The 27,911-nt window shown below is 50.4% G+C and overlaps 1 long non-coding RNA gene and 1 pseudogene across 2 annotated transcripts; one reads left to right on the plus strand and one right to left on the minus strand.

The window, feature by feature from the left end:
* Positions 1-3,819: 3,819 nt before the first annotated feature.
* Positions 3,820-26,976, minus strand: LOC311529328 (ribonuclease pseudogene; annotated as a pseudogene). The gene is made up of 2 exons (XR_014714549.1): positions 26,925-26,976; positions 3,820-4,922 (listed from the first exon to the last, which is right to left on the minus strand). The product of XR_014714549.1 is annotated as a ribonuclease pseudogene (transcript).
* On the plus strand, positions 18,168-24,994 carry LOC311529329. Its single transcript, XR_014713816.1, has 3 exons — positions 18,168-20,253; positions 22,361-23,074; positions 23,847-24,994. It is a non-coding gene; the product is annotated as an uncharacterized lncRNA (long non-coding RNA).
* Positions 26,977-27,911: the final 935 nt, after the last annotated feature.

The following is a 27,911-nucleotide window of genomic DNA, read 5'->3' on the forward strand; positions in this document are numbered from 1 at the left end:
CTCTGGGGCTGCCCTGACCAGGGACAGAGACTTTTGGGGCATTGGACTTTTGGGGTTGCTGGACTCAAGAACCAAAGGGAAAAGGGCATGCCCCAATTTGCCTGGGGTGGGGTTGTTTTTGCTCATGGGTTGTGTTATGAATCCGGTTGGTGGTGTTTCCCCAACATAATGCCACATTGTTTCTCTCTGTTATTAAAAGACTTTTGCTACACTCAGACTATGTGCTTGCGAGAGGGGAAGTATTGCCTCTTGGAGGTGCCCAGCGGGGGTGGTATATATTTGTCCCAGGTCACTGGGTGGGGGCTCGAGCCGGTTTGCATTGTGTTATTGGAATGGATCCCCTAGATATTGAACCCGGCCCTTGTTGCTGCCAACTCTGACGGGCAGAAGGGTTACATATGATTCTATTATTCTATGTGTGCACGCACACGCGGAGTGCGTCTGGATGTCTCAGTGAATGTGTTTGTGAGTGTGTGTGTGTGTAGAGTGCTCTGTGGGGGTATGTGCTTTGTCAAACTGCTTGTGTTTGTGTCACTCTGTGGCCAAGGGTGCATTTGTCCCTGTGTCTGGCTGATCTGGGGCTTTCTCTCCAGCTCACCTTGTCGCCATCTGATCCCTGGAGTTATCCTGTTGGAGTGGGATCTGGGACAGGCTGGACTGGCTGGGCCTAGGGAGATCCAGGACAGGCAGGCTGGGCCCAGGGGGCTCCGGGGCAGGCTGGGCTGGCTGGACTGACAGGGGGAACCAGGGCAGCCCAGGCTGGCTGGACCCAGGGGGACCTGGAACAGGCCTGGCTGGTTGCATCCAGGTGATCTGGGGCAGGCCAGGCTGACTGGGCCCAGGGGGATCCGTGACAGGCTGCGCTGGTTGGATACACTATCAAGTCTGATGCTCTTTTTCTTCTGTCTTTCCCCCTGACCAGCCCAGCCCCGCAGATAACGACTGGGGAGGGGCTGGCTCCAGGGCCCACTGTTACCGGCTTGCCAGGCTCCCTCTGCACCAACTCCTGTCTGATTCACCCTGCAGTGTCCCCCAGTGCTCTTGGATTTGGGGCTTTGACACCCTCATAGTCCTGGGGCAAGCCGAGAAATGGCCCTAACGGGGCTGCCCCGACCCCATCAGCGTGGACCAGCCCAAGCTGATCCCGAGCAGGGAGTGAGGCCCGAGGGCCTGTCCCATGCTGCCCAACCCCTCTGGGTTGCCAGGTGTCAGTTAGGGTTGCCAACTTTCTAATCACAAAAAACTGAACACCCTAGCCCCACCCCTTCCCGAGACCCCACTCCCTACCCCAGCCCTTCCGTGAAGCCCCCCCACCCCACTCACTGCATTCCCCCTCCTTCAGTGGCTCACACTTCCCAACCCTCACTCACTTTCACTGAGCTGGGGCAGGGAGTTGGGGTGTGAGAGGGTCTCAAGGCTCCTTCCCCACTCTGAACTCTAGGGTACAGATCTGGGGACCTGCATGAAAAACCCTCTAAGCTTATTTTTACCAGCTTAGGTTAAAACTTCCCCAAGGTACAAACTATTTTACCCTTTGCCCTTGGACTTTATTGCTGCCACCACCAATCCTCTAAAAAATATATAACAGGGAGAGAGCCCGCTTGGAAACGTCTTTCCCCCGCCAAAATCCAAACCCTACAACCCGTTTCCTGGGGAAGACTTGATAAAAATCCTCACCAATTTGCATAGGTGAACACAGACCCAAACCCTTGGATCTTAAGAACAATGAAAAAGCAATCAGGTTCTTAAAAGAAGAATTTTAATGGAAGAAAAAGTAAAAGAATCACCTCTGTAAAATCAGGATGGTAAATACCTTACAGGGTAATCAGATTAAAAACATAGAGAATCCCTCTAGGCAAAACCTTAAGTTCCAAAAAGACACAAAAAGAGGAATCTACATTCCATTCAGCACAGCTTATTTGATCAGCCATTTAAACAAAACACTCTAACGCATACCTAGCTAGATTACTTACTAAGTTCTAAGACTCCATTCCTGTTCTGTCCCCGGCAAAAGCATCACACAGACCTTTGTTTCTCCCCCCTCCAGCTTTGAAAGTATCTTGTCTCCTCATTGGTCATTTTGGTCAGGTGCCAGCGAGGTTATCTTAGCTTCTTAACCCTTTACAGGTGAGACAATTTTTCCTCTGGCCAGGAGGGATTTTAAAGGTATTTAAAAGATCTTAAAGGGGGTGAGGGCTCCAGCTAGGAGTGTAGGCTCTGGGGTGAGGGATTTTGGGTACAGGAGGGGGCTCCAGATGGGGGGTGGGACCAAGGTATTCGGAGTGCGGGAGGGGGCTGTGGGTTGAGGCAGAGGGTTGGGATGAAGGAGGGGGTATAGGCTCTGGGCTGGGGCTGTGGTCTCTGGGGTGGGGCCTGATATAAGGGGTTTAGGGTGTGGGATAGGCTCTGGGCTGGGGCAGAGGGTTGAGGTGATGGGGGGCATGAGGGCTCCGGCTGGGGTTGCAGGCTCTGTAGTGGGCCCAGGGTTGGGAGTTGGGGTGCAGGAGGGGGCTCTGTGTTTGGTGGGGACTCAGGGCTGGGGTTGGGGTTCGGGCATGGGCTTACCTCGGGCAGCTCGCAGTCAGCAGCATAACAGGGCAAAGGTATGCTCCCTGCCTGTCCTAGCTCTGTGCTGCACCCCAGAAATGGCTAGCAGGTCTAGCTCCTAGCTGGGGGTGGGGCAGGAGGCTCTGTGCATTGCTCTCAAGTGCAGGCACCACCCCCCCAGCTCCCATAGGCCACGGTTCCTGGCCAATGGGAGCACAGAGCCAGTGCTTGGGGCAGGGACAGCACGGGGAGACCCATGGCCCCTCTGCCTAGGAACCGGACCTGCTAGCCACTTCCAGGGTGCAGCATGGTGCCGGGACAGGTAGGGTCTAGTCTGTCTTAAATCAACAGCACCACCAACCAGACTTTTAACGGCCCAGTCTGCGGTTCTGACCAGAGCCGCCAGGCTACCTTTTCGACCGGGCGTTCCGGTAGCAAAACCGGACACCTGGCAACCCTAGGGTCAGGTGGTGCCAATGTATCTCATACTATTGTGAGGGCGGGCAGAGGTGCTGGTCTGCTGGAAGATGCTAATAGTGCAGGCCGCCAGTTGTCCAAGCTGTAGACAATTGCAACGGTGGCTGTGCTAAAGAGCTCACACTGGCTCTGCCTATACTGGATGTTGGAAGCCCGGGATCTGATCCCAGTTTGATCCCAACTCCCCCTTTCCTCCACACCCAAATCAGACTGGTTCCAGGGGGCAGGATAGAGCCCAATGCCTGCTGCAACTCAGCACCAAGCACCGTTCCATCGCCATGGAGCCTGTGGCTGCGAGCAGATGAGCCATTCACTGGCAAATCTCAGAGGAAGCCTCTTTATTCCTGGATCCCCCTCCCAGATATGGACCCAGACCCAGCCAGACCCTACCGCTCTGGGTCAACATTGCAGCTGGTGCCCTTCAAACAAAGAGGTCCTGTACCATGTTCCCCAACTGCCACCAAGCCACCCAGCCTGTGGCCACACAGGGACTAGGGACAGGGCCTCTGAAAGGGAAAGGCCCCATATCCAATCCCCACCCCCGTGAGCCAGCCAGTTCTGGAGCCAGATCAGAGCCAGTGCCCCTTAAAGAGGAAAAGCCCCAGATTGCACTCCCCCGCCCCCTGAGCCAGCTGGTCCCCTGACCTAGGGCTGGATCGGAGCCTCTGCACCTTATTCCATTCCCTGATCCCTCTGAGCAATCTAGCTGTATTCCTGGCATGCTGCTAGGGTTAAATAACTCCGGATAACCAGTGATTCTGCACCCAGCCCCCGCAAAAACACTCCCCCTTGTTCTGCATTTGCAGGAAAGTATTTTATTGCAAGAAGTAGCGAGAATATGAAACTCAGTGACAGCTTCCCCAGGGCTCACCCTGAGACAACATCCACACAGCATCCAGTGGATCAGGGATGGGAAAGGGCTGTACAGTATAATGGGCACTAGGGGCAGCAGGGAGCAGGGGATGGGGGAGGGGTGGCCACCAAGGGGTTCATGGGAGTTTTGGTCTATCCTGGGAGAGTAAAGTAGGGGACCCGAACCAAATCAGTCTGGGATTTCAGAGCTGTTTGGCCTCTTCCACTCCTGGTGGTTCGGGGCAGCCCAGCCCAAGTCCAGGCCAGTTGTGTTTGGATCCTGCCCAGCGACGCGAGCGCTGGGCTCAGACTGAGGGTCTCAGTGCCAGCTGGGGGGGGGCTGGGTGCCCGGATTTTCACTTGCGTGGATGGGAAGTGGGCACCCAGCGTGGGAAATCTCCCCACAGGCCCCAATTGCTGTCCTGTGGGATAAAGGGAGATGCTGAATGTCCCCGTGGAGATTCATGGCGGGCGCTACCCAGGTGGGGCAAGGATAGGGCAGGAGAGCCCCCAGCGAAAGAAGAATGCCAATGAGCAAAAGGGGCGTGGGGGCAGCAGGGGGATCCCCTGTTCCCAGCTCATGGCAGGTACGTTGGCTCTAAGTGCACAGGCAGCCCCTGGACACAGGCCACACGGACCCTGGTGACTCCGGTTGCAGCCCTGTATCTACAGTGCCCTGGTCGGGAGCCAGGCAGCACCCGGCATGTGGTGACTCTGAATGATCTGTTGCTGTCATAGAGGTTGCCGCTGACGGGTCTCCCTCTGCTGCCGCAGATGTCTCGGAGCTGGCCGGTGGGGGCGTGGATGAAGGTATTGGTTGGTTTGCATTGGCGGCGGGTCAGGCCCCTGCGCTGCATCAGGAGGTTGCAGTAGAGCCGGTTGCTGGAGGCACTGGTCTTGGGGTTGTTGACGTGTTGTGTCACAAACTGCTGGTAGCTGGCACCTTCACTGAGCTGGGCCAGGCCGGCAGCCAGCAGGATGAGGGGCAGTAGGAGCGTGGGGCGGGGTCCTCTTGGGGCCATGGCCGTGTCTGTCACTGGATCGACCTGCAGTGGGGAGAGGGGGGAGATGGATGGAGACAGCATGGCGGGGGAGGATCTGTCTCCTCCATGGAACCTCCAGGGCCTGAACCCCAAGCCCACCATTATACCCTCGCACCCCACTCTGTCCCCCAAAAACCACCACAACCCATGATCCCATCCCACTCTAGCCCCAGGGCCCCTCACCTCCCACCCAACTCTTGCCCAAATATAAGAGAGTTATTATTTTTATCACATGGCACCTAAATACCCTGCCGAAGATCTGGGCCCCCATTATGTCAGGTGCTGCACAGACCCCAGTTGAAATCAGGGCCTCCCCACTCTATCCCATTATTCCCCACTCCCCTCCCAGAGGGGAGATAGCACTCAGGAGTCCTGACTCCCTGTCCACCTGCTCTAACCACTAGGTCATGCTGCATCACAGAAACAAATCCTGAAGTTGCAGCCCCATGTGACACTGTTCTCTCCTGTCTCCCAGCTGGTGGAATCTCCTGCAATTTACCCAAGTCCTTGTTCCTTTGCTGTTATCAGAGAGATGGATCCCAGCCTCTGCAGAGCTGAACCTCACCCTGATCCTCCTGCACATTTTGGCATGGGTTATATAGAGCCCAGCCAAACATGGAGTGAGAGGGCAAATCCAGTAAACAATTGTGTCAGCAGGACTTCCTGATACCTGGCAATTAAAAGCTGTGACCTGGCAGGAAGGGCATGGGTGGGGAATAAATAGCACATGTCCTGCTAGACACCTGGGCTTCATGGAAACATCTCAGGGTGTGTCTACCCAGCAAGCAAAGGTGTGATTGTAGCATGGGTGGGCAGAGCTGGGCCAGCTTTAATCAATCAAGTTCCAGACCGCCAGAAGCTACTCTGGTTGGTAACCTATGCTGAAGTCCATGCCACTATGTCTCTACTTCCCTTTTAACCTGTGTTAGCTAGATTAAAGCTAGCATAGCAGTGCTGACGTGTGCTACAAATACTCTTCATTTGCTGCAGACAGAGCCTAAGTCCTGACCCATTGGCACCTTCCTAATCCAGCCCAAACCTGGAAACTCACAGCTCTGCCGCTGCCCCTCACTCCCAACCCACAGCCTCTGCTGTCCCAGCCCTGGCCTCTCCCCACCCACACCGAGCTCTGCTAATGCACCTCAATCTCAGCTTGCAGCCCCCTACTCTCTCTCTGCCCTGGGTTCCCCATGAACACATTCATGCCCGTGTCCTTCAATTCTGACCAGCAGCATCACCACCCTCCTTTCCTCAGGCAGCTCTGGACCTTAATGAGGAACTATAATGGTTTCTCTTCATCTGATCAGTGTTATACAGACAAAACTGCACAGGATCGTTTCAGGGGACAAGACGTCACATTTATTATAACACAATTTGATTTATGACCAATAACTAATATCTAATACCTATGTATACACATACACATCCACACACACCCCAAATGTTCTGCAGCTGCTGTATAGTTACCAGTCCTGTATGTAGCTTGAGTTCGTGGCTTGGGTTCGTAGCTTGTGGCGGCTAACTGGCCAAGAAAGCCGGGCACAAGGAAGGGCTGGGTCTCTGTTGGGCATGCACGGATGCCCTTCCATGTTGGCAGCAGAATGTTACCCTCCAAAGTCTTCCCTCTCACCCATCCTTTTTGTAGGCTTTAGTTTGAATCCAGAGTCTATAGATCGTGCTGTGTCACGCTTCCTCTGGGTTTGGTGTGATTGATCACCCGTCAATTGCAGACATGATTTTCAGCCTGGGACCTGGCTTTGATGTTTCTTCAGTTGTACTTTTGTTCTTTTCTTGTTAGGGTGGACTCTCCTTGCTTTGTCAGGGCTGTTGTCTGCATCTTCAGCCATTGGTGTTTACACTTTTATTTCATCAGGACAGGCTGGGGCTGGAGGTTGATTCCATCATCCATACATACCTCATTCACACATCTAAACTAAACTAATAAGATTACAGCAGGGTTTTGCAAAAATGAAGTGAGCATTTTAAAATGGAGTTTGGGACAAGTTAAAATGGAGTTTGGGTTACAACATGGACAAGTGTAAGGAATGGCAAACAGTGAACAAAGTTACAATTTCAGAGTAACAGTCGTGTTAGTCTGTATTCACAAAAAGAAAAGGAGGACTTGTGGCACCTTAGAGACTAACAAATTTATTTGTTATTTATATATTTATTGCGTTACAATGTTGAAGCAGTGCAAGTTTCAGTGATTTAAGCAGCAATTGGATTGAAAGTGAAACTCAATTAACCAGTTATTGGGGTAACTGGTTTTATGAATGAATGTTGTTTCATTCATAAAACTTTGCTTATGAAGTTATATTAATAAAGTGAACAATTAAAACCAATTTCATTCATCCGTTCTACATCAGCAGGCCATCATGTCTCCAAAAGCACAGCGGAAAGAGAGTGGGAGGCAGAGCTCTGCATCCAAGCACACTGAGGTCTGAGATTTTCTCAGGCACATAAGGAATTTGGAGGCCATGAGAACTAGCTGGAAACTGGACATCTAAATCCCTTGGGTGATTTGAAGATGGCAGTTACAGCACACGTATCCCTGGGGCTATCGTGCTGTCAGAACAGGAAGAGAGAAGATCAAACTCAGTCTTAAGGGCCGGGTGTGACAGCACACCTCACACATCCACGTACGGTGGCCACTCACGCATTCCCAGAATCCCAGAAACGATGGTACTTCTGGGAACGGGGTGACCCCACTCCCACCGGCGTGACCTAGTAGACATGGTACGTATGAGGTCATGCCATACGGAGGATGCAATTTCAAAGAGCATGCTACTCCATCCCCATGAGTGCCAGGTCACGCTGGCTGTGGCAGAACTGCGCATTCTTCCAAAAGGCGTCCCTTGTCCAACACCAGAAAAAAGCACATCCCATTGTATCTGGGGACAAACCACCTAAAAAGAGGCGTCTGGTTCAAAACCAGACACATGGCCAACCTGCAGCTAAGTGATTCTTTCCCTTCAGGATAAGAATGATTCTCTGAAGGAAGAAGAACCCCCTATTGGATGCCATTGGGTGTCTGCCCTATTTGTGAGGGGAAGAAATGTGTGCTTGGAATTTTAATAATGAAAGGAGAGAGAGAGATGAGGAAGAACATGATGAGAGAGAGAGAGAGAGTGACACAGGAGTGTTGTAATTTTTTTCTCTTGGGACCGAAGTCACGTCCCTGTTTCAAAAGGAACAGGTTGGGTAGGGCAGGGTTGGCGTTTCGGCTTGCTCACCCATCGGCTCTGGGCAAGGGAAGGAAGATGGTATGTGGAAAGAGACACTTGGAGGAATGCATGCAGATAGACACACAAGAACACACAGGGCACAACACTGGAAACAGACAAGGATCTGACTGACCCAAGCCAGGTGTACTCACCTCACACTGGACAGGGAAGTGTTAACCCCGCACTGTGGGCCAAGAAAGCCATACCCCCTCGCCCCTGCTGGGCATGCTCCAACTGGAGCACCAGTATAAAAGGGAGCAGCTTAGCTCAGTCAGGGCTGTCCACCAAAGAGAGAGAGGACACACATTGCCAGCTTGAGCCTGGGAGCCACTGAAGCCCCAAATTGTGGAAGCCAGACCCGGTGAGACCCAGGCTGTTACCTGCCTACCTGAGGATGCCTGAGGGCGAGCGGAGCTGCAGAGAGCTGCACAGGCCGAGGAACCCAGAGACACCAGGACCACCGCATCCGGACACAGGGTAGGAAGTAGTCCAGGGGGACTATACATTGATCTGGTAATGGAACTGAGTGATAAGTCAGTGTGTTTTGCTAGGATCCTCGCTGACTCAGTGATGAGTACACTCGCCGCTGACAGGGCCCAGGGCTGGGGCCTCATGGAGTAGGGAGGACCCAGATCCCCTTACCCCCGCCAGCAACCCCCCCCTTGGTGGTGGCCCATCCCCCCCTTACAGCCATTAAGCAATGCCATTGGGTCACACGGCCCCAAGGGAGAGGGCATCTATATTGATTCTAGCTACTAGGGCATATATCCTGCGAGGCAGAGCCCTCTATACTGACTCTGGCCATTGGCCACTCAGTCCTCAGGGACAGGGCCCCAATCCTGACTCTGGCCTTTAGACCACACTTCCCTGGGGGAGAGGACAGCTATATTGACTCTGGACACTAGGCCAGGCTTTCCTGAGGTAAAGGGCGGCCAAGTGGACTTAGCCACAGGGCTGTAAAACTCTTGCCCTACCCAAAGGGGGGACGGGGTGTACTCGCCCTGTGACACCCCAACATAAGATAAAAACGTGCACACAAGTTGGAAGAGAAGCCATGCAAGATTGTTCCAAGCAAGAGTCACCCATGCACAAAGCACAAACGCACACAGAAGAACCTAATATGAGACACACAACACTAGTACAAGCCAGGGATTCAAACACACAGAACACAAAACCACACCAGACAAAAAAATGAAACACACAAGACCGACCCACACAAACGCAGATACAAGCCCAAACATGACACATAGAATCATAGAATATCAGGGTTGGAAGGGACCTCAGGAGGTCTAGTCCAACCCCCTGCTCAAAGCAGGACCAATCCCGAACATGGACAGATGTGACTCACAAAAGCAAGAATTTTGGATTTTCCTTTTGGGGCAGTAATACCAGTGGAAAGAAGCTTGTACCAGTAGAGCTGATTGGTGTCAACAGCACACTGCCTGATTGGCTACATTGTCTGATTTGCTGCAAGAGTCACCAGAGCTGTTCTTGAGTCCATTACTGATCTTCAAAGCCCAGCAAATTTGCGGATGATACTAAACTGGGAGGAGTGGTAGATACGCTGGAGGGGTGGGATAGGATACAGAAGGACCTAGACCAATTGGAAGATTGGGCCAAAAGGAATCTGATGAGGTTCAATAAGGATAAGTGCAGGGTCCTGCACTTAGGACGGAAGAACCCAATGCACAGCTACAGACTAGGGACCGAATGGCTAGGCAGCAGTTCTGCGGAAAAGGACCTAGGGGTGACAGTGGACGAGAAACTGGATATGAGTCAGCAGTGTGCCCTTGTTGCCAAGAAGGCCAATGGCATTTTGGGATGTATAAGTAGGGGCATAGCGAGCAGATCGAGGGACGTGATCGTTCCCCTCTATTCGACATTGGTGAGGCCTCATCTGGAGTACTGTGTCCAGTTTTGGGCCCCACACTTCAAGAAGGATGTGGATAAATTGGAGAGAGTCCAGCGAAGGGCAACAAAAATGATTAGGGGACTGGAACACATGAGTTATGAGGAGAGGCTGAGGGAGCTGGGATTGTTTAGCCTGCAGAAGAGAAGAATGAGGGGGGATTTGATAGCTGCTTTCAACTACCTGAAAGGGGGTTCCAAAGAGGATGGCTCTAGACTGTTCTCAATGGTAGCAGATGACAGAACGAGGAGTAATGGTCTCAAGTTGCAGTAGGGGAGGTTTAGATTGGATATTAGGAAAAACTTTTTCACTAAGAGGGTGGTGAAACACTGGAATGCGTTACCTAGGGAGGTGGTAGAATCTCCTTCCTTAGAGGTTTTTAAGGTCAGGCTTGACAAAGCCCTGGCTGGGATGATTTAACTGGGAATTGGTCCTGCTTTGAGCAGGGGGTTGGACTAGATGACCTTCTGGGGTCCCTTCCAACCCTGATATTCTATGATTCTATGATTCTAAGTTGCCACCCTGGAGGCGCAAGTTCAAGCCAAGCTGCCTTCAGCTCTGACTCCGACAAACTCAAGCTCTACCTAGCTGATGCATTCCATAGCAATCATGATAAATTTAGTGGATTCCTAAATTAGAGTCAGCTTGACCTAAACAACAATGTGAAAAATAAACTGGTCTGGGTGGAATCCACATCCGGCCTTCATTAAGATCTACAACTAACTGACCAAAGGCCTCCAAGAAGTAAGATGGTTTTCCTCGCTCCTGCCAGCTCCAGCTCCGCCATCACCGGTCCCTTTTCTATTGGCAAACGGATGTAAGTCACTCAGGTCTGGCCCCACCTCTCCAACATAGAAAAGAATGGACATCTGGCATTGGGCCTCTGCCTATACTGTGGGGAACCAGGATATTTTGCAACAAGCTGCCCTCCCAGGGCCCAAGCTGTGCCCAGGTCAGGAAATGCCAGACACCAGCCCTGATAAGGTCGTCCAGGCTGTGTTGGCACCCTTCCTCCCTCCCCAGCAGCGCACACCGACACTCATCTGCCAGTACCCTGGTGATGGCCAATCAGCAACCAACACATCTCCAACTCCCTCTCCAGCTCTGGCACTTTGCAAAGCCCAGCACTAACTTAGAGATACTGGTGGACTCGGGTGCCTTCAAGCAATTCCATGGATGTGGATCCCACCCAAGCATATCTTTTCCCCACCCAGTGCATGGACTTCCAGAGTTAGTGGAGTCCATAGAGGGGTCCCTCATTTCGCCCGGACCAGTCACACACAAGATGGCTCCCTTAGAGTTCACTGCCCTTTCAGGCCACCAAGAATCCTCCAATATGGTCTACTATGGACCATATTCCTCACTTGTCTTTGGCATCTTCTGACTTCTTGCCCACAACCCATGCATCCACTGGCAGTCAGGCTATGATGTGTTGGGTCACAGAAACCCCCTTGTGACTGCCACCTGATGTGCTGAGATTATTTCTGAGCCCATTTTCCCTGGCAGCTTGGGACTTCAGTACCATAGAATATCAGGGTTGGAAGGGACCTCAGGAGGTCATCTAGTCCAACCCCCTGCTCAAAGCAGGACCAATCCCCAATTAAATCATCCCAGCCACGGCTTTGTCAAGCCTGACCTTAAAAACTTCTAAGGAAGGAGATTCTACCACCTCCCTAGGTAACGCATTCCAGTGTTTCACCACCCTCCTAGTGAAAAAGTTTTTCCTAATATCCAACCTAAACCTCCCCCACTGCAACTTGAGACCATTACTCCTTGTCCTGTCCTCTTCTACCACTGAGAATAGTCTAGAACCATCTTCTCTGGAACCCCCTTTCAGATAGTTGAAAGCAGCTATCAAATCCCCCCTCATTCTTCTCTTCTGCAGGCTAAACAATCCCAGTTCCCTCAGCCTCTCCTAACTCATGTGTTCCAGACCCCTAATCATTTTTGTTGCCCTGCGCTGGACTCCCTCCAATTTATCCACATCCTTCTTGTAGTGTGGGGCCCAAAACTGGACACAGTACTCCAGATGAGGCCTCACCAATGTCGAATAGAGGGGAACGATCACGTCCCTCGATCTGCTCACTATGCCCCTACTTATACATCCCAAAATGCCATTGGCCTTCTTGGCAATAAGGGCACACTGCTGACTCATATCCAGCTTCTCGTCCACTGTCACCCCTCGGTCCTTTTCTGCAGAACTGCTGCCTAGCCATTCGGTCCCTAGTCTGTAGCTGTGCATTGGGTTCTTCCGTCCTAAGTGCAGGACCCTGCACTTATCCTTATTGAACCTCATCAGATTTCTTTTGGCCCAATCCTCCAATTTGTCTAGGTCCCTCTGTATCCTATCCCTGCCCTCCAGCATATCTACCACTCCTCCCAGTTTAGTATCATCTGCAAATTTGCTGAGAGTGTCCTAAGGTTGGGTGTTCCACGACCACCACTCCCAAGAGAAGGAGGCGGGTGGTAGTGGTCGGGGACTCTCTCCTCAGGGGGACTGAGTCTGCTGCTTGCCAGGGGCTAAGATTTGTGATGTGACGGAGAGACTGCCGAGACTCATCAAGCCCTCGGACTGCTACCCCTTCCTGCTTTTCAACGTGGGCACCGGTGATACTGCCAAGAATGACCTTGAGCAGATCACTGCAGACTACGTGGCTCTGGGAAGGAGGATAAAGGAGTATGAGGTGCAAGTGGTGTTCTCGTCCATCCTCCCCGTGGAAGGAAAAGGCCGGGGTAGGGATCGTCGAATCGTGGAAGTCAAGGAATGGCTATGCAGGTGGTGTCGGAGAGAAAGCTTTGGATTCTTTGATCATGGGATGGTGTTCCAAGAAGGAGGAGTGCTAGGCAGAGACGGGCTCCACATCTTCGCGAGCAGGCTGGCTACCCTAGTAAGGAGGGCTTTAAACTAGGTTCACCAGGGGAAGGAGACCAAAGCCCTGAGGTAAGTGGGGACGTGGGATACCGGGAGGAAACACGAGCAGGAGAATGTGAAAGGGGAGGGCTCCTGCCTCATACTGAGAACAAGGGGCGATCAGCGGGTTATCTCAAGTGCCTATACACAAATGCCCAAAGCCTTGGAAACAAGCAGGGAGAACTGGAGGTCCTGGTGATGTCAAGGAATTATGACATGATTGGAATAACAGAGACTTGGTGGGATAACTCACATGACTGGAGTACTGTCATGGATGGTTATAAACTGTTCACGAAGGACAGGCAGGGCAGAAAAGGTGGGGGAGTAGCACTGTATGTAAGGGAGCAGTATGACTGCTCAGAGCTCCGGTACAAAACTGCTGAAAAACTTGAATGTCTCTGAATTAAGTTTAGAAGTGTGAGCGACAAGAGTGATGTAGTGCTGGGAGTCTGCTATAGACCACCGGACCAGGGGGATGAGGTGGATGAGGCTTTCTTCCGGCAGCTCGCAGAAGCTACTAGATCGCACACCCTGGTTCTCATGGGTGACTTTAATATTCCTGATATCTGCTGGGAGAGTTATACAGCGATGCATAGACAATCCAGAAAGTTTTTGGAAAGCGTAGGGGACAATTTCCTGGTGCAAGTGCTAGAGGAGCCAACTATGGGGGGAGCTTTTCTTGACCTGCTGCTCACAAACCGGGAAGAATTAGTGGGGGAAGCAAAAGTGGATGGGAATCTGGGAGGCAGTGACCATGAGTTGGTTGAGTTCAGGGTCCTGACACAGGGAAGAAAGGTAAGCAGCAGGATACGGACCCTGGACTTCAGGAAAGCAGACTTCGACTCCCTCAGGGAACGGATGGGTAGGATCCCCTGGGGGACTAACATGAAGGGGAAAGGAGTCCAGGAGAGCTGGCTGTATTTCAAGGAATCCCTGTTGAGGTTACAGGGACAAACCATCCCAATGTGTTGAAAGAATGGTAAATATGGCAGGCGACCAGCTTGGCTTAACGGTGAAATCCTAGCGGATCTTAAACATAAAAAAGAAGCTTACAAGAAGTGAAAGGTTGGACATATGACCAGGGAAGAGTATAAAAATATTGCTCGGGCATGTAGGAATGAAATCAATGGCTCCATGTCTAGTTGGCAGCCGGTGTCAAGTGGAGTGCCCCAAGGGTCGGTCCTGGGGCTGGTTTTGTTCAATATCTTCATAAATGATCTGGAGGATGGTGTGGATTGCACTCTCAGCAAGTTTGCGGATGACACTAAACTGGGGGGAGCGGTAGATACGCTGGAGGGTAGGATAGGATAGAGAGGGACCTAGACAAATTAGAGGATTGGGTCAAAAGGAATCCGATGAGGTTCAACTAGGACAAGTGCAGAGTCCTGCACTTAGGACGGAAGAACCCAATGTACAGCTACAGACTAGGGACCGAATGGCTAGGCAGCAGTTCTGCAGAGAAGGACCTAGGGGTGACAGTGGATGAGAAGCTGGATATGAGTCAGTGTGCCCTTGTTGCCAAGAAGGCCAATGGCGTTTTGGAGTGTATAAGTAGGGGCATTGCCAGCAGGTTGAGGGACGTGATCGTTCCCCTCCATTCGACATTGGTGAGGCCTCATCTGGAGTACTGTGTCCAGTTTTGGGCCCCTACCCTTTCTGGATGTGGAAAAATTGGAGAGAGTCCAGCGAAGGGCAACAAAAATGATTAGGGGACTGGAACACATGACTTATGAGGAGAGGCTGAGGGAACTGGGCTTGTTTAGTCTACGGAAGAGAAGAATGAGGGGGATTTGATAGCTGCTTTCAACTACCTGAAAGGTGGATCCAAAGAGGATGGATCTAGGCTATTCTCAGTGATAGCAGATGACAGGACAAGGAGTAATGATCTCAAGTTGCAGTGGGGGAGGTTTAGGTTGGATATTAGGAAAAACTTTTTCACTAGGAGGGTGGTGAAACACTGGAATGTGTTACCTTGGGAGGTCGTGGAATCCCCTTCCTTAGAAGTTTTTAAGGTCAGGCTTGATAAAGCCCTGGCTGAGATGATTTAGTTGGGATTGGTCCTGCTCTGGGCAGGGGGTTGGACTAGATGGCCTCTAGAGGTCCCTTCCAACGCTGTTATTCTATGATTCTATGACTGAACCACGTCCCCAAAAGCTGCAGACTTAACTGAAAACAGCTTAAGAAGTGCTCCTATCTCTAGCACCCAGACACACAGTTTCAATGGGATCCAAACCTCAAATGAATCCATTTTACTCTGTATAAAGCTTATACAAGGTAAACTAATAAATTGTTCGCCCTCTATAACACTGATTGAGAGGTATGCACAGCTGTTTGCTCCTCCAGGTATTAATTACTTGCTCTGGGTTAATTAATAAGTAAAAAGTGATTTTATTAAATATAAAGTAGGATTTTAGTGATTCCAAGGAATAATAGACAAGACAAAGTAAATTACCAAGCAAAATGAAACAAAAACACACAAGTCTAATACAGTAGGAAACTGAATGCAGATAAATCTCACCCTCAGAGATGTTCCAATAAGCTTCTTTCACAGACTAGACTCCTTCCTCGTCTGGGTCCAGCAATCACTCACACCCCCCATAGTTACTGTCCTTTGTTCCAGTTTCTTTCAGGCATCTCTTTGGGGTGGTGTCAAGGTTCCTTCCCTACTCTGAACTCTAGGTTACAGATGCGGGGACCTGCATGAAAGCCTCCTAAGCTTACTTTTACCAGCTTAGGTTAAAACTTCCCCAAGGTACAAACTATTTTACACTTCGCCATTGGACTTCCACTGCCTCCACCAAACGTTTAACCAGTTACTGGGAAAGAGTTGTTTGGAAATGTCTTTCCCCCAAAAATCCTTCCAACCCTTGCACCCCACTTTCTGGAGAAGGCTTGATAAAAATCCTCACCAATTTGCATAGGTGAACACAGACCCAAACCCTTGGATCTTAGAACAATGAAAAAGCATTCAGTTTTCTTACAAGAAGAAAAGAAGTACTTGTGGCAACTTAGAGACTAACCAATTTATTTGAACATAAGCTTTTGAGAGCAAAGCAAGGCTGAGCTCTCTGGTGCCACACACAGTCCTCAGACACTTGAGCTAGCTAGCTAACTGGTAGCAACAGAAAGCTTTCACGTTCTCGGTGGCTCTACCACTAGAGAGGGATGGAGACACTTTACCAGTGGGTTTCACAGCTCCCTGCTGACATTAATGATCTGGATGCATGGGATGGATTGCACCCTCAGCAAGTTCATGGATGACATTAAGCTGTGGGGAGAGGTAGATGCACTGGAGGGTAGAGATAGGATTCAGAGTGACCTAGACAAACTGGAGGAATGGGCTAAAAGAAACTGGATGAGGTTCAACAAGGAGAAGTGTGGAGTCCCACACTTAGGAAGGAAGAATCCCATGCACCACTCCAGGCTGGGAACCAGCTGGCTGAGCAGAAGTTCTGCAGAAAAGAACTTGGGGATTACAGTGGACGAGAAGATGGATATGAGTCAGCAGTGTGCCCTTGTCGCCAAGAACGGTAACGGCATATTGAGCTGTATTAGTGGGAACATTGTCAATAGATCGAGGGAAGTAATTATTCCCCTCTATTCGACACTGGTGAGGCCACATCTGGAGCATTACGTCCAGTTTTGGGTCCCTCACTACATAAGGGATGTGGACAAATTGGAGAGAGTCCAGTGAAGGGCAACGAAAACGATCAGGGGGCTGGGGCACTTGACTTATGAGGAGAGGCTGAGGGAACTGGGCTTGTTTAGTCTGCAGAAGAGAAGAGTGAGGGGGGAATTTGAGAGCAGCCTTCAACTACTGGAAGGGGGGTTCCAAAGAACTCGGCTGTTCTCAGTGTTGGCAGATGACAGAACAAGAAGCAATGGTCTCAAGTTGCAGTGGGGGAGGTCTAGGTTGGATATTAGGAAAAACTGTTTCACTAGGAGGGTGGTGAAACACTGGAATGCGTTACCTAAGGAGGTGGTGGAATCTCCATCCTTAGAGATTTTTAAGGCCCGGCTTGACAAAGCCCTGGCGGGGATGATTTAGTTGGGTGTTGGTCCTGCTTTGAGCAGGGGGTTGGACTAGATGACCTCCTGAGGTCTCTTCTAACCCTAATCTTCTATGATTCTATGAAATAAATTGGTTAGTCTAAGGTGCCACAAGTACTCCTTTTCTTTTTGCGAATACAGACCAACACGGCTGTTACTCTGAAACCTTTTCTTACAAGAAGACTTTTAATAGAAGTAAAGAAATCCTGTCTGTAAAATCAGGATGATAGATACCTTACAGGGTAATTAGATTCAAAACATAGAGAATCCCTCTAGGCAAAACCTTTAGTTACAAAAAAGACACACAGACAGGAATAGTCATTCTATTCAGCACAGTTCTTTTCTCAGCCATTTAAAGAAATCATAATCTAACACATACCTAGCTAGATTACTTACTAAAACTTCTAAGTCTCCATTCCTGTTCTGTCCTCGGCAAAAGCAGCATACAGACAGACACAGACCCTTTGTTTTTCTCCCTCCTCCCAGCTTTTGAAAGTATCTTGTCTCCTAATTGGTCATTTTGGTCAGGTGCCAGCGAGGTTACCTTTAGCTTTTTAACCCTTTACAGGTGAGAGGATTTTTCCTCTGGCCAGGAGGGATTTTAAAGGGGTTTACCCTTCCCTTTATATTTATGACACAGGCCGACGCAATTCATAGAATATCAGGGTTGGAAGGGACCTCAGGAGGTCATCTAGTCCAACCCCCTGCTCAAAGCAGGACCAATCCCCAACTAAATCATCCCAGCCAGGGCTTTGTCAAGCCTGACCTTAAAAATATCTAAGGAAGGAGATTCCACCACCTCCCTCGGTAACGCATTCCAGTGTTTCATACCGTCCTAGTGAAAAAGTTTTTCCTAATATCCAACCTAAACCTCCCCCACTGAACCTTGAGACCATTACTCCTTGTTCTGTCATCAGCTACCACGGAGAACAGTCTAGAGCCATCCTCTTTGGAACCCCCTTTCAGGTAGTTGAAAGCAGCTATCAAATCCCCCCTCATTCTTCTCTTCTGCAGACTAAACAATCCCAGTTCCCTCAGCCTCTCCTCATAACTCATGTGTTCCAGTCCCCTAATTATTTTTGTTGCCCTCCGCTGGACTCTTTCCAATTTTTCCACATCCTTCTTGTAGTGTGGGGCCCAAAACTGGACACAGTACTCCAGATGAGGCCTCACCAATGTCGAATAGAGGGGAACGATCACGTCTCTCGATCTGCTGGCAATGCCCCTACTTATACACTCCAAAACGCCATTGGCCTTCTTGGCAACAAGGGCACACTGTTGACTCATATCCAGCTTCTCATCCACTGTCACCCCTAGGTCCTTTTCTGCACGTCCCTAGTCTGTAGTGGTGCATGGGATTCTTCCATCCTAAGTGCAGGACTCTGCACTTGTCCTTGTTGAACCTCATCAGATTTCTTTGTATTTATGTTAGTTTAGTTTGAACGTTCCCAGGAAAGCTCAGATGTGGATTGACATCTCGCAATGTCATTGTCAGTTAAGTGTTTCTTGATTGGGCACTTACTGAGAATAGTCCTTTCTCAAGAAGCTGACAAAATGCTTCACTGAGGCTGCTGAGGATCAAACAAGTACATAGCCAAGATTCATAACTTCGAATACAAAAATGATAAACACATACAGAAAGTATAATCATAAGCAGCAAACAACAACCTTCCCATAAAGAAAAGGAGTACTTGTGGCACCTTAGAGACTAACCAATTTATTTGAGCATAAGCTTTCGTGAGCTACAGCTCACTTCATCGGATGCATGCAGTGGAAAATACAGTGGGGAGATTTTATATACACAGAGAACATGAAACAATGGGTGTTACCCTACAGACTGTAACAACAGTGATCAGGTAAGGTAAGCTATTACCAGCAGGAGAGTGGGGGGTGAGGGGGGAACCTTTTGTAGTGATAATCAAGGTGGGCCATTTCCTGGTACCCGGTATGGCTGACACCATCTGTGTGCTCAGCACTGTTCAGATATGCCAGAAAATATAGTCCCTGAGCCAACGTGTATCACATGTGTAGCGCTGGTTAAGATGGCTCCGATATTTAAGTATGAAGTGTATAATTATTGAGCACATGTTAATATCTATGAGTGCAGGCGCTGACAGCAATGGACGTTTTACCTGATTAAGGGCTGGAAGATTTGACCCTCCAACTTTTTTTCAAGAGGAAGAGCTGCCCAGAGCTCCTGTGCCTGTTTATTTTCCTTTCCTGCCTTCAGTAGCCCTGATATGCCTCAGAAGAGTCAATTTTTTCTCAACTTTAAAACGTGGAATTTTCTTGGTGCTTGGTTTTAAATATTGTCCTGTGAGAACTGCAACTCAATCACTGCGTGTTTTTCTTAAGAGCTTTTGGAAAGTAACTAGTCTTTAAACCAGGGGTCTCAAACTCATTTTACCTTAGGGCCAGTGCCAGTCCTCAAGTCCTCCCAGTGGGCCAATGATGCTACTGAAGATGGTGTTCACACCACCTCCCAGCCCATTTCCCACCCTTTTCCCTCACTCCCTTGGCCTCATGCTGCCCCGGCTGACTCTGCCCAGCGACAAGTGATGATATCTCCGTCCCTCTCCACCCCAGCCAATGGGAGCTGCGGGGGGCAGCGCCTGCAGCAGACAGCCGGCAGCATGGCTGCATCGGTCTCTCCTCTGCAGCTCCGCTCACAACAGCAGGGATAGGGAACCGCTTGCAGGGAGCAAAGCTGCCTGCAGTGAATGAGCAGCATTCAATGTTGGGGGGAGGAGCATATGAATCTCTCCTATCTGTTCCCCTCCCGCCCCCCAAACCTCCCCTGTAGGATTCATACAAGGTTTATGTGCTTGGCAACATTCAGGGCACACCCGGAGTGTTGTGCTGGACCTGTGCACACACGGCTCCTTTCAAGGGCATCAACCTTGGAATCTCGCCCAGATGTCGTGAATCGTGGGAAGCCTCCCAGGACTGGGCTCAAGGCCCGAGAGCAAGGAATGCGGTAGATAGAAAGAATGTTAAACAAAGCCAGTGTATTCCTTTTATCTGTTGGAGAATGTAATGCGCGGGGGGAGAGAAAGAATAAAGGGGAAGGTGGAAAGCTGACAGGCAGAAGCCTGTTAGCAGACCAGCCACTTGCTTGCTAAAAGCTCTGTGCTGTCTTGTCATTGAACCGCCACAACTGGCGCCCAAACGTGGGGCCCTCAGCACTCACTCGCCCGGCAAGGGTTTCAGACGCGTCACTCATCCACTTCGTGGATCCCGGTGAGTATTTTTCATTGTGGTAAGTATAGGAAGCTCCCTCTCTGCTTTGCAAGTGCAACACCGCAGTGAGCTACAGTATTTGCTGCGTAAGGCTCAGTACGACTGCCCCACTCGAGAACTCACTCTCCTGCTACAGGAGGTGAGTGCCCAATGCCCGTGGTACCCTGAAGCTGGAACCCTTAAGCTAGCGGACTGGGAGCGGTTGGGCCAGACATTGCACAAAGAGCCTCGGGCGCCCGTGCAGGCTTTACAAGCCTGGCACCTCTGCCGCGACGCGATACAGCATGTCGCCTCGGACAGGCCCTCCCTCGCGAGGCTGGTGATCTCGCCACGCCCGTCCGCTCCTGCAGCCATCCCCCCTCCTGGCGATGCGACACAGTGTGTCGCCTTGGAAAGACCCTCTCCCGCGCCAACAGAGGGGCTGCCGATCCCGCCACCCCTGTCTACTCCTGCAACCATCCATCCCCCTGCTTCGCCCCCAGTGCCTCTATTACCACCGCCTCCCTGGCCTTCCCCACCAGAGCCGGTGTGTGATCACCATCCCCACCATGCTCCGGGGCCCCCTGGGGGGTCGTCCACATCTGCTCAGCGGCTTTCGCTGGTGCAACAAATGGTTCATGCAGCGAAGACTCGCTCAGATCTTACAGCAGAGGAGCTGGCTGATCTTGGTCTCAGTTTGTCCGATGACCTGGCAGAATGATGACCAGGGCAACCCCGTTGGAACCTGGGTCACTTTGCCTTATTCGGTGGTTAGAGAGGTAAAGAAAGCAATTCGTGAGTTTGGCCTGACTAGCACCTTTGTGCGTGGTCTCATTGAAGGGATAGGTACTGGGTACTCCCTAATCCCTGAAGATTGGAAGGCGCTGTTGCGCATGATGTTAACACCCAGTCAGTATGTTATTTGGATTAGTGAGTATCGGCAGATGGCAGAACGCCAAGCCCAGGTATATAGAGAGCAAGGTATCATTTATGAGCATTTGGCAGGGGAGTGCCAGTTTGCTACTGTTCAGATGCAGTCTCAACTCCCTCAGGCCGTCTTCCCCATTATTTCCGCCTGCGCCCAGCATGCTTTCCGGAAGGTCCCGGATTCGGGCAAGCCTACCAAAAGCTTTGCCAGTATCCATCAGGGTGCATCAGAGTCCTTTATGGATTTTACCAACAGATTGCAGGAGGCTATCCTCCAGCAGGTGGATAGCCCTGCAGCAGCTCAGGAGACCTGAGATCAGCTCAGGAGATCCTGTTAAAAATGGCAGTTGAGAATGCGAATGAGGATTGCCGCCGTGCTCTCCAGGCGGCAAAAGCCTCTGGAATTCTAGAGCTCTCAGACATGCTGCGGGCGTGCCAGAACATCGGCATACAAGCCCACAAGGCTGGAGTTCTGGCTGCCACCCTGAGAAAAACCAGGAAGGAGGGGAAGCGTTGTTACCGCTGTGGTAAGGAGGGTCACTTTCAGCGGGAGTGCCGCTCCTCAAAGGCACCTGCCCGACCCTCAAAGAAGTGCCCCAAGTGTCGGAAGGGTTATCACTGGGCTAATCAGTGTCGTAGCAGGTCGGGAAACCGCGCAATGGGTCCCCCCCGAACCCAGGGCCAAATGGGGGTGTTTCCCACTCAGACAACCATTCCTCTGCCTTAAAATCTGTAGACTCTATGAGGGCGGCAACTGCTGGAAGTGCAGGGCTTGATTTGGTCATGCAGGAGGACACTGATTTTCGGCTGCCAAGGGAGGTCTGCGCCATACCTACGCAGTTGACGGGACCTCTCCCTGCTGGCTTTGTGGGTCTCGTTCTCCCTCGCTCACATGCTGGGAAACAGCGCTTTTTTGTCATTCCAGGGGTCATTGATGCCGATTACACCGGCATTATTAAGGTTCAGGTGTGGACTCATCTTCCACAGTCGCTCCTGCGTGGACGGTCAATTGCGCAATTGATTTTAGTCCCCAATCAGGTGCCAGCTGCAGAGGATCGAGCCTGGGGCGGAGGCGGCTTTGGATCGACGCTGGCTCAGTCGCCATCTCACAACACGTCCTCTCCACTTATTGCTCTAACAATGTCGGTCCGCCCCTCGAAACCTCAGTTAACACTTCTCTTAAATAATGTTCCTTTTACAGGGCTGGTGGACACTGGAGCTGACGTTACAGTGATTTGTGATCCGGAGTGGCCGGTCGGTTGGCCAACAGTTCCTTCTAAAGAGTTGTGGGGGATTGGGGGTAGCAAACCCGGGCGCCAAAGTTTGTCTTGGGTCACGGTCTCCAAACTAGGAGGCCGTGCCCTTGCTACAATCCATCTTTTTGTACTCCCTGTCCACCTCAATATTTGGGGCCGTGACTTACTTGCAAAGCTGGACACCACCCTCGATATTAATATAGAATGGCCCAAAATCCTCCCTCACTCACCTTGCCATCCACATTACCATTGGTATGCCAATCCTTAGAGCCCTTATGGATTGACCAGTGGCCCCTCCCCCTAGAAAAACTGAAAGCGCTTCATTCACTTGTACAACAATATTTGTATGCACAGCGCTTGGAGAGCTTCACTAGTCCTAGGAACTAGCTGCTGTTATTTTGGCCTTTCAACTTTTTGCTGATTGTCCCTTTAATTTGATTGTGGACATGCATTATGTTTATCAGGTAATTGATCATTTACCCCTTGCCCTTATTACCCCTCAGGTCGATGCGGACCTTCTTCGCCTGTTTTTGTCCTTACAGTATCTCATCACCACTCGTAATTTCCCTTATTTTGTTGCTCAGATTCGCAGTCATACCCCTCTGCCTGGACTACTTACTGATGGCAATGCGCGCGCTGATCGCACGTTACGTGGTCAGGTAAATTCCCTTTTTCCTGACCCCACTGAAAGCCAGGCCTTTTTTCATCAGTCTGACTCTGTTTTGGCCCAGCAGTTTCACATTCCTGCTGATCATGCACGTTCCATTGTTCGTTCCTGCCCCCACTGTGCCGCTGCTGCCCCTACCTTTTCTTATGCCGTTAACCCCAGAGGTACCGCAGCGAATCAGCTGTGGCAAAGGGATGTCACTCACGTGCCACAATTCCGCCCCTATTCATTTTTACATGTTTCCATTGATACCTATTCGGGATTCCTCTGGGCGACCCCACAGCTTGGGGAAGCCACTCCCAAAGTTGTTCACCATTTGCTAGCCCGTTTTGCTGTTATGGGTCGGCCGAGCCAGATAAAGACAGATAATGCCCCAGCCTACTGCTCCACAGCCCTTTCCGCCTTTTGTGTCCAATGGGACATCCGTCTCACACACGGGATCCCTTATAACTCCACGGGCCAAGCTATCGTTGAACGTGCAAATTGCACACTAAAAATCTTGCTCGACAAACAATTAAAACAAGGGGAGCTGCGTCTCCGAACCTTAGGAGACATTCAGCAACAATTGCATGTCCTTTTGTTTATTTTAAATAATTTAACGCTGAAAGCAGATCAGCAGACCCCCACGGATTGGCATTTTCATAAGTCCGAGGTACTGGAAAGACCGCGTGTCTATTACCGTTAGCTGCCCGATCTGCAATGGCTGGGCCCAGTGCCTTTAATTACTTGGGGTCGGAGATATGCTGCTGTGTCTCTCCCTGCAGGACCGTTGTGGGTTCCGGCCCGGTGTGTGCGACCAGCACTGAAACAGCATGGCGTGGCACCAGGGGCTGTCAAACCCCATATCGGAGTTTCAGCTGACCTTGGAGGAGAACGCGGTGCCTCCCGGGTCGACAACGCCAGGACGGAAAGAGAGGAGGAGTAGCGTCCCAAGCCAGCCCGTGACATGGGGAGCAGTAAAAGCATTGGTCGCCGCGGCTCAATGAAGACTGGCAGCAAACCAACAGCCAGAGACTCCTGAGACTTTGTTTGTGGCAATTCTCACCCAAATTACTGCTAATTCTGTATTGACTGTATGTCTTTTGTGCCTGCTATTTCCTGTAGGGGTTGGCTCGGGAGCGCTTTCTCCGTTACGGGCCCGAATGACATAATCTATGGGAAAGATTGGCTTCAATAGCAAATGTTACCCACTTCTGTTTATCTGATTTTGTAGCAGCTGAAGAATTGTTAGGTACGTGCCTTATTCCAGTATGTCATCACCCTGAGGAAATTGGAAATGAGATGATGCTCGCTGCTTACGCGAACCTCTCTTCCCAGTACTTTAGCATGGCTAATTGGGGCCCGGCCAATTACATTTTACCTTCTTAAGCTTATTTTTTGCTGTTGCTGTGTGCAATGTATTTCCTTTTTGTTAAGGCTTTGTCAAGAACCGCCCTGGCAGGCTCCACGAGTTATGACCTTGTCTGTCTGGGAGTTAATTGGCTTGCAAAAGCAAATTGATGGCAACCATGAGATGGCCAAGCACAAATAAACAAAAAAGGAGGGGATGTAGGATTCATACAAGGTTCATGCGCTTGGCAACATTCAGGGCACACCCGGAGTGTTGTGCTGGACCTGTGCACACACAGCTCCTTTCAAGGGCATCAACCTTGGAATCTCACCCAGATGTCGTGAATCGTGGGAAGCCTCCCAGGACTGGGCTCAAGGCCCGAGAGCAAGGAATGCGGTAGATAGAAAGAATGGTAAACAAAGCCAGTGTATTCCTTTTATCTGTTGGAGAATGTAATGCGCAGGAGGAGAGAAAGAATAAAGGGGAAGGTGGAAAGCTGACAGGCAGAAGCCTGTTAGCAGACCAGCCGCTTGCTTGCTAAAAGCTCTGTGCTGTCTTGTCATTGAACCGCCACACCTCCCCCACAGCAGGCAGCCACAAGGGGCGGATGAAAGAACTTTATTAAAAAGATTCCTTGGGCCACAGTGGGGAGGTTCTCAGGCCACAGATAGCCCACAGGCGGGGACTTTGAGACTCCTGCTTTAAACAGAAGTGAAAGCCGTGTTGCCAACTCATGATTTTGTCATGAGTCTCACTCATGATAATTATTGTTTTCCTTAAAACCCCAGCTCCTGGAGTCCAGTGGATATGTGGTGATTTCAGCCTTCATTCTTAAAGAAAAATGGAGTTTCTAGCCCTCATGCCTGTGGAGAAAGCTTCAAAATGTGACCCCAGTGCCTCCTAAAGGCTCAAAAAGCAGAAGGCAAATAAAAAGAGCCCCCCAAATCTGTTATTTGTACATAATCTCATGATTTTTGGTGAGCCTGACTCATGACTTTGGAACATTTGTGGTTGGCAATTCTGTGAAAGTGACTTGAAAGTGTCAGTTTCACTCCTATTTAAAGTCAGTTTCTAGTCTATTATTTGCAGTGTGGTAACACTCCTACAGCCCCAGGCAGGTGCAGCATAAACTCACAGGGTCTTGCCCAAGTAGGATGTTTCCAAAAGTTACATGATCTATCCCAACACCTTGGTGAACTGCAAAAAGAAAATAGCCTAAATGATGGAAAGTAATTGTAGATTTTTCTACAATTGTTTCAATTGTTGTTTAAGAGTAAGAATATACTTTAAAAACTTTAAACCTAACCAGTGTCCCTTAAGTGATGTGACACAAGACGTCAGAACATGTTAGTGTTAGAGCTGAGTATTGGAGGTTCTTTATAAACATAGTCAGCTAATTTCCAAGGTATTGTCTGCAAAATAACTAGACTTTTCAGGTGCCTAAGTAGCCCCTGTAATCATGGTTACAGTTGTGTCCCCCTCCCCCCACAACCAAAATCTTAAATGGCACCCCTGCACACTGCCCAGCCCCACTGGCTCCCCGAATATCGGTTGGTGGTTGGGATGTCGCAGGCGTCGGATACGATCCCCTCTTGCTCTTTGTGGTCTGGGGCAGGCGGCTGTCACCATGACAGTTGGAAAGATCCTCCACACACAGGCGAAGCTTTCACAACCCCTGGGCCCATGGATTGTGACTGAGGAAATGGGTGAAGGGACGGGGCTGGAGGTGTCTGACTTTAGGGGGGAAACTTTTCCACCCAAGGCACTTAAGAGCTGGGGGAGGTGATGGGAAATGTCACAGCAGAAAGTGCCTCGGTGTAGAGTGATGTGTCCCAGCAAGAAGAGGGCATCCTCCAGGGGCTCCTTGCATCTCCCCGTTCCCCCACCCAAGCTCTGCATGTGCCCCCAGTGTATTAGGGTTGGAAGGGACTTCGGGATGTCATCTAGTCCAACCCCCTTATCAAGGTTCCTTCCCCACTCTGAACTCTAGGGTACAGATGTGGGGACATGCATGAAAACCTCCTAAGCTTATTTTTACCAGCTTAGGTTAAAACTTCCCCAAGGTACAAACTATTTTCCTTTTCCCTTGGACTTATTGCTGCCACCACCAAGCGTCTAACAGATATATAACCGGGACAGAGTCCGCTTGGAAACGTCTTTCCCCCCAAAATCCTCCCCAAACCCTACACCCCCTTTCCTGGGGAAGGCTTGATAAAAATCCTCACCAATTTGCATAGGTGAACACAGACCCATACCCTGGGATCTTAAAAGCAATCAGGTTCTTAAAAGAAGAATTTTAATAGAAGAAAAAGTAAAAGAATCACCTCTGTAAAATCAGGATGGTAAATACCTTACAGGGTAATTAGATTCAAAACATAGAGAATCCCTCTAGGCAAAACCTTAAGTTCCAAAAAGACACAAAAACAGGAATACACATTTCCTCCAGCACAGCTTATTTTATCAGCCATTTAAAGAAATCATAATCTAACGCATATCTAGCTAGATTACTTACTAAGTTCTAAGACTCCATTCCTTTCTGTTCCTGGCAAATGCATCACACACACAGACAGAGAGAGACTTTGTTTCTCCCCCCTCCAGCTTTTGAAAGTATCTTTTCTCCTCATTGGTCATTTTGGTCAGGTGCCAATGAGGTTACCTTTAGCTTCTTAACCCTTTACAGGTGAGAGGATTTTTCCTCTGGCCAGGAGGGATTTTAAAGGGGTTTACCCTTCCCTTTATATTTATGACACCCCTGCTCAAAGCAGGACCAAGCCCCAACTAAATCTACTTCAGGGTCTCCTGCAACTCCCCCCAATCCCTTCCCTTCCAGGATCTCCATGTGCCCCCAGTGCCCTCTCCCCATACCAGGGTCCCATGCCCCCCCTCATGCCAGATGCTACGTACACCTCTGTTCCCACTTTCCCCCACTCCAGGGGGTGACGCCTCCCTGGGGTGCCCAGAGTCATGAGCACTGTTCCCTCTAAGCTGTGCACGTGTGCACGAGCACACAGTTCCTAAACCGCACGCACACGGCAAAACACCACGCACACAACAATTTGCACAGAAGCACAACAATTTGCACAGAAGAATTTTTTTGTGCACACGGCCTGACAAAAATTAGAGTGAACATTGGTCATGAGCCTCCCCGGGGTGTTCACGGTCTTTTCCTTGCGACTCCACCAAGCGCTGTTAAATAAACTTCCCCTGGATTTCAGTGTAACCCACACCGGTGCTGTGTGTCTGGGGCGGGGGGGTGACCCGAGAGGGAGCTGGGGGGCTCTGTCCTTCTGCTAGCAGTGAGTCTGTGAAGGCCGTGTGTGCCGTGGAGTCAGGGCTGGGCACCGCAGGAGGACGCCCGGGGGTTGGCATGTGCGTGGTACTCCAGAAAAACAGCCACGCCAGGTCAAACCAATGGGCCAGTGGCCCGTCTCTGACAGTGGCCAGTGCCAGATGGTTCGGGGAGAATGAACAGACCAGGGCAATTATCAGGTGATCCATC

The sequence above is a fragment of the Lepidochelys olivacea genome (genome assembly GCF_965140295.1).
Source record: "Lepidochelys olivacea isolate rLepOli2 genome assembly, chromosome: 13".
NCBI classification, from domain to species: Eukaryota; Metazoa; Chordata; order Testudines; family Cheloniidae; genus Lepidochelys; species Lepidochelys olivacea.